The sequence below is a fragment of the Bufo bufo genome, chromosome 7 (assembly GCF_905171765.1).
Source record: "Bufo bufo chromosome 7, aBufBuf1.1, whole genome shotgun sequence".
NCBI lineage: Eukaryota > Metazoa > Chordata > Amphibia > Anura > Bufonidae > Bufo > Bufo bufo.
The window spans coordinates 17,508,418-17,519,818 of NC_053395.1; the positions used below are offsets into that span (position 1 = coordinate 17,508,418).

General features: G+C 45.3%; 1 long non-coding RNA gene across 1 annotated transcript; it reads left to right on the forward strand.

Annotated features, from left to right (window-relative positions):
- The first annotated feature begins 299 nt into the window (after nt 1-299).
- Nucleotides 300-11,133, forward strand: LOC121008681. The gene is made up of 3 exons (XR_005780619.1): nt 300-310; nt 7,032-7,034; nt 11,041-11,133. It is a non-coding gene; the product is annotated as an uncharacterized LOC121008681 (long non-coding RNA).
- The last annotated feature ends 268 nt before the right edge of the window (nt 11,134-11,401 follow it).

Here is an 11,401-nt window from a genome sequence, read left to right on the forward strand (position 1 = left end):
CTATGATCACCTGTGATAAATTCTGTATTAATTAAGGTTTTGTGTGGAATCATGACTCATTAAGGCACTTTATCACGCACTTTATTATTATATTGTGATGCATTTATTATCTCCATATGGGGATTGTAGGAGCAATAGCACCTTGGAATCATTAGTGTTTTTATGGGTAATGCGAGGGTTAATAAACTGATTTTACTACCGCTAAGATGGTACTCTGAATATCCCCTAATCTATCTCGCTATCTAAATATAATACATAATTTTTCCCAAAGTAAGATATGGGCAGGTTGCCCTTTACTGTTATGACGCCAGTGATGGCATGCGGCTGTGGGAGTTTGAGTTGTTCATCTCAAACATCTATGGCTTTGCAGGGAGACTCGATTGGGGGCAGTTTGCAGTCGATCCGCCCCTTCTGAGCATATAGAAAACACCTAACAGCCGCTTGTTATTTCGACATTGCGAGTCACGTGATCGGACTAATCACGTGATCGCGAACAGTCTCGTGAGATTTGGTGGCCATCTTTGGGAATAGATGCGATAGTGTTAGCAAATTGGGACTCCTTCTCTCCCTCACAGATGGGTGTCATTAAAAGTAAGTAATATGTGTAACTGACCAACTAGATGGGGTATAAATAGCATGAGGTTTTGATGGTAGGGTACACCCCCAAGAGGAAGCGAGTCGCAGTTGGTGTTCCCCCTTGGCTCCTGGTCTGTATATGTCTCTCCTGTTTATGCTACTTTGCAAAAGTATTATGAATATGGACTATGTATTATTACTGATTTTAAGCTCTTTTCTGCTGAGATTCTTTGCAATGACTGACAGGCATTAAGTTTGTGGGATTGTGCAATACTGTTTGTAGCAATATGGAGGATTATGTGTAGTTCCAAATATATTGACACCTTAGAGTCAAGCGTTCTATGTGTTGCACACTCCTTTGAGACTTGAATATGCCGACCGGTTCTGACTGGAGGGGAATTATTTCTGTCACAGCATTTTTCCTGTATTGCTGCTAGTCTATAAATTATGCCAGATGTTATGTGTTGTATAACATTTTATTAATAAACAATGAAATTACATATTTGGTGAGTTAGTGTTTAAATCTATATTCTAACGCCACAATCACGGCTTAAAGATTATTGATATAGAATTACCCCAGGGAAAAAAATATAAATAGTTACAAATAATGTCTCTTAGGTTTTGACATAATTGTTTGAGACTTTGTTTTCCACACAGTGGATTCAATCTGTTTTAAATTATCTAATATTTTCATCCCACTGTAGATGAAATGCTAACTAGCCACAGACATTGCTCTGAAGGAAAACTAGGTGGAAAGAGGAGTAAATGGAACATTCTACAGGGTGGGCCATTTATATGGATACACCTTAATAAAATGGGAATGGTTGGTGATATTAAATTCCTGTTTGTGGCACATTAGTATATGTGAGGGGGGAAACTTTTCAAGATGGGTGGTGACCATGGTGGCCATTTTGAAGTCGGCCATTTTGAATCCAGCTTTTGTTTTTTCAATAGGAAGAGGGTCATGTGACACATCAAACTTATTGGGAATTTCACACGAAAAACAATGGTGTGCTTGGTTTTAAAGAAACTTTATTCTTTCATGAGCTATTTACAAGTTTCTCTTGGTTTACAGCCATTGACATGTTGCCGAGGTTAACACGTGAGGAGCGGATAGAAATTGTGTTGATGTCTGGTGAACGCAGTAACCGGGTCATAGCAGCAGATTTCAATGCAAGACACCCTACGAGACCACCCATCTCCCATGCTACAGTAAGCAAACTGCTTGCTAAGTTTCGTGAAACTGGTTCAGTGTTGGATTTGCCAAAATGTGGACGCATGAAATCTGTCTTTAATGAAGAAACATCAGTGGCTGTCCTAGCTTCATTCAGCAAGAGCCCACAGTGTAGCACTCGCCGCATGTCACTGGAGAGTGGCATTAGTCAAACATCCCTTCGGCGGATATTAGCTACTCACAAATGGCACCCTTAAAAAATTCAGCTACTGCAGCATCTCAATGAGGAGGACCCAGATCGGCGCACTGAATTTGCAGAATGGACAAAACAAAAATTGGAACAGGACCCTCAGTTTACGCAGAAGATTTTGTTTAGAGATGAGGCAAACTTTTATGTGAATGGTAAAGTTAACAAACAAAACCACCGCTATTGGTCTGACACTAACCCACATTGAATAGATCCCTCCAAGACTGTTGGAACAAAAAAAATGATGGTATGGAGTGGTATATGGGGCACAAAGATAGTGGGGCCATTCTTTATCAATGGAAACCTCAAGGCCACTGGATATGCAAAATTGCTACATGATGATGTGTTTCCCTCTTTATGCACAGAAGCTGGCACGTTCCCTGAGTTTTTCCAGCAAGATGGTGCACCACCACATTATGGGTGTCAGGTCCGAGCATTCCTAGATGAACAGTTTCCTGGAAAGTGGATTGGTCGTCGTGGGCCAGTTGAATGGCCCCCAAGGTCTCCCGATCTGACCTCCTTAGACTTATCTTTGGGGTCATCTGAAGGCAATTGTCTATGCTGTGAAGATATGAGATGTGCAGCACCTGAAACTAAGGATACTGGAAGCCTGTGCTAGCATTTCTCCTGTGGTGTTGCTATCAGTGTGTGAAGAGTGGGAGAAGAGGGTTGCATTGACAATCCAAAACAATGGGCAGCACATTGAACACATTTTATAAGTGGTCAGAAACTTGTAAATAACTCATGAAAGAATAAAGTTTCTTGTGAAATTCCCAATAAGTTTGTTGCGTCACATGACCCTCTTCCTATTGAAAAAACAAAAGTTGGATTCAAAATGGCCGCCATGCTCACCACCCATCTTGAAAAGTTTCTTCCCTCACATATACTAATGTGCCACAAACAGGAAGTTAATATCACCAACCATTCCCATTTTATTAAGGTGTATCCATATAAATGGCCCATCCTGTAGACTAAATATTGATTATCAAGTTGACTATCAAAATGTATCAAATTGTATAAGGCAATTCTTTTTACGTTCATGGTGGCTCAGTAGTTAGCACTGGTGCCTTGCAGAGCTGGGGTCCTAGGTTCAACTCAAACCAAAAACACTATCTAAATAAAGTTTGTATGTTCTCCTTGGGTTTGCATGGGTTTCCGCCGACAATCCAAAGACATACTGATAGGGAACTTAGATTGTGAGCTCCACTAAGGACACTAATTGTTACAATATCTGTTCATGTGTCCCATTGTATGCCATGTAGGCTGGTTGTCTTGTTGTGTGTAATAGCTGCGGATACTTTGTGGTGTGAACATGACCATTGTGCACTTTATGTCTCTACTCTCTTTTCTGTAGGTGTTGAGGAACGGTTGAGACGTGTGCATATATATCCATGCATGCCTGCAAACACGTGCGGGCATGTATGGTATATATATGCATACATTAACCACCACATCATGGGGTGATGCCCATGGTGATCCCCAGGGGCTCATGGTGGCCCCTGTGGGAAATATGTGGTCCCTGGAAGCTGTGCCCCCTTATAATCCCCCTTATATTAGTATATATAAGTGCCCCCAGGTTGGGTAGTATATATATATATATGTATTGATCAGCCTGGTTCGTTTATGACGTGGGAGTGTGTAATGTTATGTGGCAGCAGCTGGGGGCTTACAGCTTGTGCAGGAAGTCCTTTGTTTCAGCTCTAGCATTCCGTCACACGACCCCACGATGATGTCATCACCCTCCTGTTGAAGAAGGAGGAGGGGGGGGCTGCTTGTGTGCTATAAAACCCCCAGCATGGCAGACATGCGGTCTCTTGCAACCAGACTAGATACATGGGAGAGTGCAGCTCCATGATGACCGCCTGGAAATGGCCTACTAACGCTGGAAGGATTAAGTATATCCCCTGACCCCCGACCGCTATATCTCTCCCCTGGTTAACCCACACCCCTGGTCCTGTAACCCCTATATTTGTGTCCCTGATGTGTACCCTGGGCCCTGATTTACCCTTGCCGTGTTACTGGACACCCTGATCCCCAAACCCTTGCCTTATTGTATACCCCTGTTGTACCCCTGATCCTGTGGCCCTATTAGTACCCCTGATTACCCCCACTCCCTGCTGTGTCCCTGATCCCTGCTGTACACCCCTGGTCTCCCCTGGTTACCCCTGTTTCCCTGTGTGCCTGCTCTCCCCTGGTTCACCCCCCATAGACCCCTGTACCCTGAATAACCCCTGTTTCCCTGCCTTGGTTCCTTTGTAGAGCATGATTCTGCTCTGCAAACAAATCCTTTTAACCCTTCGTCGTACCCCGTAGGGACAGTGAATAGTCAGGTGGGGTGGATTGTTGATATTGAATGTGTGAATTGTATAGTTAGTTGATGGGTGGAAATGGGAATGTGTTAGTGTAGTTAGTATTGTTACTTATATTGTGGTGTGCTGCTATAAATATATATATCTATTCCATTGATATAGATATATATAATTATAAGCAAATATTAGACTGTGAATGCCTGATCCCTGCTACCACTGTCCTGATAACTCATAACCCTGTGTCCCTTGGCCTGCAGGTAATAACCCCTGCAGAGCCACCATTGTGTTTAACTCCTTGTACCCCTTAGGGACAGTGATTAGTCAGGCGGGTGGGTTGCTGATATTTGTGTGTATGCGAATGTATTATTGTATTATATAGATAGTGTGTGGGGTGGAATTTGGGATTGTGCTGTGTAGTGTAGTTTAGGATTGTATAGTTAGTGCTGTATTGTTAGTATTGCGTGCGTATTGTATTGTTAGTAATAAATACTGTGTTTGGTTTATAACTATCTGTGTGGCATGTGGTTATTGGCGATAGTTAGTTTAGTAAGGCGCATGCAGCTAGCATAGTGATCAGTGTAAAGTATAGCGAAGGTATTATTGTTATTATTATATAAAGGCATAAATGGGCGGAGTTATCACTAGATGGCTCCTCCCATTTATGAATATTAATTATCGATATTTGCATAAATATTGGTGATTAATACTCCCCCTTTACATTGGCGAGTCAGGCCCACTGCTTAGATTTTGAAATCTGTGTTTGGTTTTGAGGCTATAGTTCGGTTATACTGTCAATTATCAGGCAAGAGAGACGCGGTCAGTGGTCTGAGCGTCTAGGACCTGATAATTCGGACAGGTAACGCGGCTCTACCTCACAGCACCAAACACGGATCAAAATCTTTAGCAGAGAATCTATTGTCTATCTGTGTATTAATATTTTGCTGTTTGCTTTACACGGTCACTGCATCGCTCAAGTGATTGCAAGGGAGAAGAAGACACGTCACTGAAGGAGATCCATCTTCGTGGGAGCGGCGTACAAGTCAGGCTGGTCGGGAAGAGGCGATCCGGGAAAATGGACTTCTTCCAAGCAGCTGCGAGGTACGGCGCCAAGAAGAAGATGGACACTCATCAAACGGTGAGTATGGACTTCCCCACACTGCAACACTTGAGCAAACACAGCACATTTAACCCCATCCTCCCCACTACATACAAGTCAGCAGAAATGCTGTGGTCCGATTTGTTAGCACAGGCTTGTAGTTACGACAAGCTTTGTGTTAACAAACGGACGGTTTTGAACAAGGCCACCAAACGGCTTCGGATGCTGGCCAAACTCGTTCATACGTTTGAGGCTAGCATCTGTAAGCCAAAGGAAGTTGCGCTGGTGTCTCGGTCAACGGAGACAATTCCTCCGGCCATTCACTGCCAGTGCTGTGCCAGTAATTCGGACCAGGTTTCGACATTGCAGGCACAGCTGGCAGAGAATGTGCAGTCTACTGTTGAGCAAGATGCGCAGGTGGCTAGGATAGAGTCACAGTTGGTAGAGCTGCAGAGGCAGAAGGAGGAAATTGAGGCTAAGTTGACTCAGTCTTATACTGAAGTCAATGCCTTCAAGGAGCGGACTGCCTCTACTGACGTGACGGTAGCCAAATTGAAGGCTCAGGTTGCTGTAAGGTCCCAGCTAATGTCTGGCATGCAACAGGTTATCACCAAGTTGGTGCCGGCCCTTTCTTTTTCCGTAAAGCCAGGGTCGGAATCTCCCAAAACGTTGCCCTGTGCAGGGCCACAAGGGGGGAGAGTAGTCTGTGACCGGTCTGATCATCAGGTCAAGCCGGTCCAGGCTAACAGAGATTTTTCCCTGACTTTGGGAAAAACAACTGTGGTGAAGAGTGCGTCCCTGAGGATGGAACAATTCAGGAGAAGGGAGCACGGATGCAGTGTAGATGGACCTGGGCCATGCAGAGCAAACATCAGATGTTTTGCATGTGGTGGCCTAGGTCACATAGCGAGACACTGCGAAACAGATGGGAACATAACACACAGGACAGGAAACCAAGTCACGTGTTTCAGGTGTAGGAACAAAGGACACATTGCAAGGAATTGCCCTTGTGCAAGTAATTGCAATGTGTCCAACAGTATCAGCCAGGTAACAAGTTGTGCAGTGGGGTCTAGTCAGCCTGGCCATAACGGGGTTACCTCTCGGCAGCATCACCAGCTGCTGAGAGGTCAGAGTGGCCAAGCTAGGCTAGGCAACATTTGACACCCCTGTACTATTTGTTACACAGTTTGTTCCCTGTGTATGTCCATGTTGTGTGTTTTTGTTATCTGTTTGTACGTTCTTCTTGATGTTGATGGTGGTAGTCCTTGTCTACAGATGTGTTCTACCATGCTGATTTATGTAGTGTTGTAAGTCCCGTCTGCTGTCTTTGTTTCATTCTGTGTCCCCTTGGAGTGGAACAGTGTTATACTGTGGATCGAGAACGTATAGGTTCGCGAGCAGATAATATCACACGGGAAATCCTGCTGGTCGGGAGAAGGCATAAGGACCTTCTCCATGCAGCACACAAAGGATGATGTGATATTATTCTGGGCAACCAGGGTCTCAGATCGATACAGATAGCACTGTTGTGCTCCAGGTTTTCGGTAGGGCTGTGTTGCGCTGGGGACTGGGGCGGACAGACAACATTGGTGTAATGTTGTGCTGCGCACTTAATTCTAGTCCGGTCAGGTAGTACAGCTCTGATAGGGATTGGACGCAGAGTGTTTGGCAGCAGAGTGTGGACTGTGTTCTTGTGTTGTGGGGTCCTGGGGAGCCAGAGCATGCCTATGCCATTGGTTCTGCGGGCCTCCACAAGATGGGATCACAGGGGGAAATCGGCCTGGGTACACACGAGCGGACGGGGATACGGTGCCATCAATAACAAGATGGTGCTTTGTCCACAGAGCTCCAGTTATCCCAACCTAGTAGGGTGGCCATCCTTATCTGTTGGTGCAGAGGGATGTGCAGCAGAGGATGCAATCCTCTGAAGGTACGGTGTTAAGACACCAGTGTTGGGATAACGAGGGGTCCTGTGAGATAAAGGGCAGCTCAATGCCTTTCTCTACCCATGGGTCAAAGGTATTGGTGCTGGAAATTTTCACATTAATTGCACTGTTAGGGGAGAAATTCCCCTGGGAGCGCCTGGTATTTTCTTCTGCCATAGGTGTGATTTTATATGGAGCGGAAGAAAAACTCAGGAGACGCCACAGAAGAGACCAGCTATTCCCCCTGACACTGTTGTGAAGCTCCAGAGGATCCCACTGGATTTTGGCAACAAAGCGACCTCTGCCTAGAGGTGTTATAGAAGACTGCCACAATCCAGCGGGAGCATTATTTAGGCTCTGGAGGAAGACTTGGGAGACGTTCGGGTGGAAGAACTTATCACCTGTTTCACCCAGTGAAACTTCTTCTGGTTCTGGTCATCGTAATCGGAGGGTCAAGGGACTTACTGACCAAATACACCAGAACCAGACAGAACTTTACAGAACTATCCAGAGGAGGAGGCTCAGGACATAACTCCAACTTTGTCCTGTAGCCAAATATTTTATGGACACTTTGTTTCCTATGAGGGTTCGGAACGTATAACATGTACTACCCTGAAACCCCATAGCACATTGTATTGTATATATATTGATTATGTTTGTTGGTTGATTGTGTACCCATGGACACTCTAGGTACAAATGTGTGACAGCCTATATTTGGGTGTACACATTTGCATCCTATAGTCGTTTCCCATTGACACAGGGGTCTGCGACCTACCTGTGTCTTTGGAGGTGTAGAGATATGCCAGGTTGCATGAGTCTCTATGGGTACACATACATATAATGATTTTGGTGGTGTTGGGAGGGATGTGACATGTGTTTTGTGTGAATGGGGATAAGGTTAGGTCACGATAGGGACAGGCATCATTCATTTGCCACCTTGAACCCTGGAACGGTGAGGTTCTTAAGGGAAGGGCTGGAGGTGTAGTGTGGCGGAGGTGTTCTCCGCAGTAGAATTTAGGTACTGTGACATCGCCGCTTGAGAGTCTGACCTGCCTTGTAAAGACCTATTAATCTGTCCACGGGAGAACCGCACCCATCAAGATGGAAACAGACGTTGGATAGAAGAAAGTTGGGACTGAGACTGTGAGGGTGAACCCGCTCCAGATGCCTTGGAGGTGGGCCATACCTGAAGATCGGCAGAACTACCGAGAGACTGTGGGGGTGTGGCCACTCCAAAGTGGGGGTGGCCGACACCAAGAGACTGTTATAGAAAGGCCAGTTAAAGACTGTAAGGGTGAACCCACTCCAGAATTGGGGGGGGACGAAGATACCTGAAGATCGGCAGAATTACCGAGAGACTGTGGGGGTGTGGTCACTCCAAAGTGGGGGTGGCCGACACTAAGATTGTTAAAGAAAGACCAGCTAACCAAGAGACTGTGGGTGTGTGGTATCCTAAAGATGTCAAGAAGAAGACAGAAGGGCAGGTCGGAGGAAGCTGGATTGGGGATGTCTAAGTACCTAAAGATCAGTGTGCACTACAGTTCTTCCTGAACTTCCACCAAAGATGGGGTTGAAGGGGGGCAAACATATCTCAACCCGTTCCCCCATTATATTGTCGTATTATATTCCGACAACAGGGGGATTGTTGAGGAACGGTTGAGACGTGTGCATATATATCCATGCATGCCTGCAAACACGTGCGGGCATGTATGGTATATATATGCATACATTAACCACCACATCATGGGGTGATGCCCATGGTGATCCCCAGGGGCTCATGGTGGCCCCTGTGGGAAATATGTGGTCCCTGGAAGCTGTGCCCCCTTATAATCCCCCTTATATTAGTATATATAAGTGCCCCCAGGTTGGGTAGTATATATATATATATGTATTGATCAGCCTGGTTCGTTTATGACGTGGGAGTGTGTAATGTTATGTGGCAGCAGCTGGGGGCTTACAGCTTGTGCAGGAAGTCCTTTGTTTCAGCTCTAGCATTCCGTCACACGACCCCACGATGATGTCATCACCCTCCTGTTGAAGAAGGAGGAGGGGGGGCTGCTTGTGTGCTATAAAACCCCCAGCATGGCAGACATGCGGTCTCTTGCAACCAGACTAGATACATGGGAGAGTGCAGCTCCATGATGACCGCCTGGAAATGGCCTACTAACGCTGGAAGGATTAAGTATATCCCCTGACCCCCGACCGCTATATCTCTCCCCTGGTTAACCCACACCCCTGGTCCTGTAACCCCTATATTTGTGTCCCTGATGTGTACCCTGGGCCCTGATTTACCCTTGCCGTGTTACTGGACACCCTGATCCCCAAACCCTTGCCTTATTGTATACCCCTGTTGTACCCCTGATCCTGTGGCCCTATTAGTACCCCTGATTACCCCCACTCCCTGCTGTGTCCCTGATCCCTGCTGTACACCCCTGGTCTCCCCTGGTTACCCCTGTTTCCCTGTGTGCCTGCTCTCCCCTGGTTCACCCCCCATAGACCCCTGTACCCTGAATAACCCCTGTTTCCCTGCCTTGGTTCCTTTGTAGAGCATGCTTCTGCTCTGCAAACAAATCCTTTTAACCCTTCGTCGTACCCCGTAGGGACAGTGAATAGTCAGGTGGGGTGGATTGTTGATATTGAATGTGTGAATTGTATAGTTAGTTGATGGGTGGAAATGGGAATGTGTTAGTGTAGTTAGTATTGTTACTTATATTGTGGTGTGCTGCTATAAATATATATATCTATTCCATTGATATAGATATATATAATTATAAGCAAATATTAGACTGTGAATGCCTGATCCCTGCTACCACTGTCCTGATAACTCATAACCCTGTGTCCCTTGGCCTGCAGGTAATAACCCCTGCAGAGCCACCATTGTGTTTAACTCCTTGTACCCCTTAGGGACAGTGATTAGTCAGGCGGGTGGGTTGCTGATATTTGTGTGTATGTGAATGTATTATTGCATTATATAGATAGTGTGTGGGGTGGAATTTGGGATTGTGCTGTGTAGTGTAGTTTAGGATTGTATAGTTAGTGCTGTATTGTTAGCATTGCGTGCGTATTGTATTGTTAGTAATAAATACTGTGTTTGGTTTATAACTATCTGTGTGGCATGTGGTTATTGGCGATAGTTAGTTTAGTAAGGCGCATGCAGCTAGCATAGTGATCAGTGTAAAGTATAGCGAAGGTATTATTGTTATTATTATATAAAGGCATAAATGGGCGGAGTTATCACTAGATGGCTCCTCCCATTTATGAATATTAATTATCGATATTTGCATAAATATTGGTGATTAATACTCCCCCTTTACAGTAGGGTAGAAGTTAGTGCCTCCTTCTGTTTGTATGCACCTGTGGGTGTTTGGGGCTAATGAGCTCAGCTATATGTTTTATGTTGGGTTAGCAACAGCTGCTGCATCTCAGTCTGTTATTCTGTTTGCCTGTCCAGTCCTTATGTCTGATCTGTGTCCAGTCTCATGTCTGACCTTACTCTTCCTGAGTTCCTGCCGTGATCTGTCTGTATTACCCTGCTTGTTTGGTCTCAGTTTAGTTCTGTTCATGTTTTTTTTTCTCGAGTCTGTTGTTTCTGCTCTTGCTCCAGTATTCATGTTGTGGTGTTCCAGAGACCCGTGTTTTAGCCTTAGCTCCTGTTCAGACAGTGTCTTCGGTTTTGTGTATTTCCTGATCCTGCCTCTGTTCCTGAGTCCTAGGGTTGGCTGCCAAGTACACCGGGACCATCCCAGGAGGTAGCGCTCTGGTCACTAACCCACAACGAAGTCCACATCCCTGTATAGGGGTTAAAGGGTGAACACCAAAATAACACCCTTAGGGTTTGGCCCAACGTCAAACCAGTTACTTGGCACAGTGGTTCCACATTACTACTGGCCTACCTTGATCTGTAGTCGTGGATCTGTAACACTAAGTAATAATGCTGTCTGTAAAGTACTATGGAATATATCAACACTATAAAAGTGAGTAAAGCAATAAATGAATAAATGATAAGACCAGTGTGTATCATATATAGCTTGTAAGGTTGAAAAAGACATCCGTCCATCCAGTTCACCCTGTATT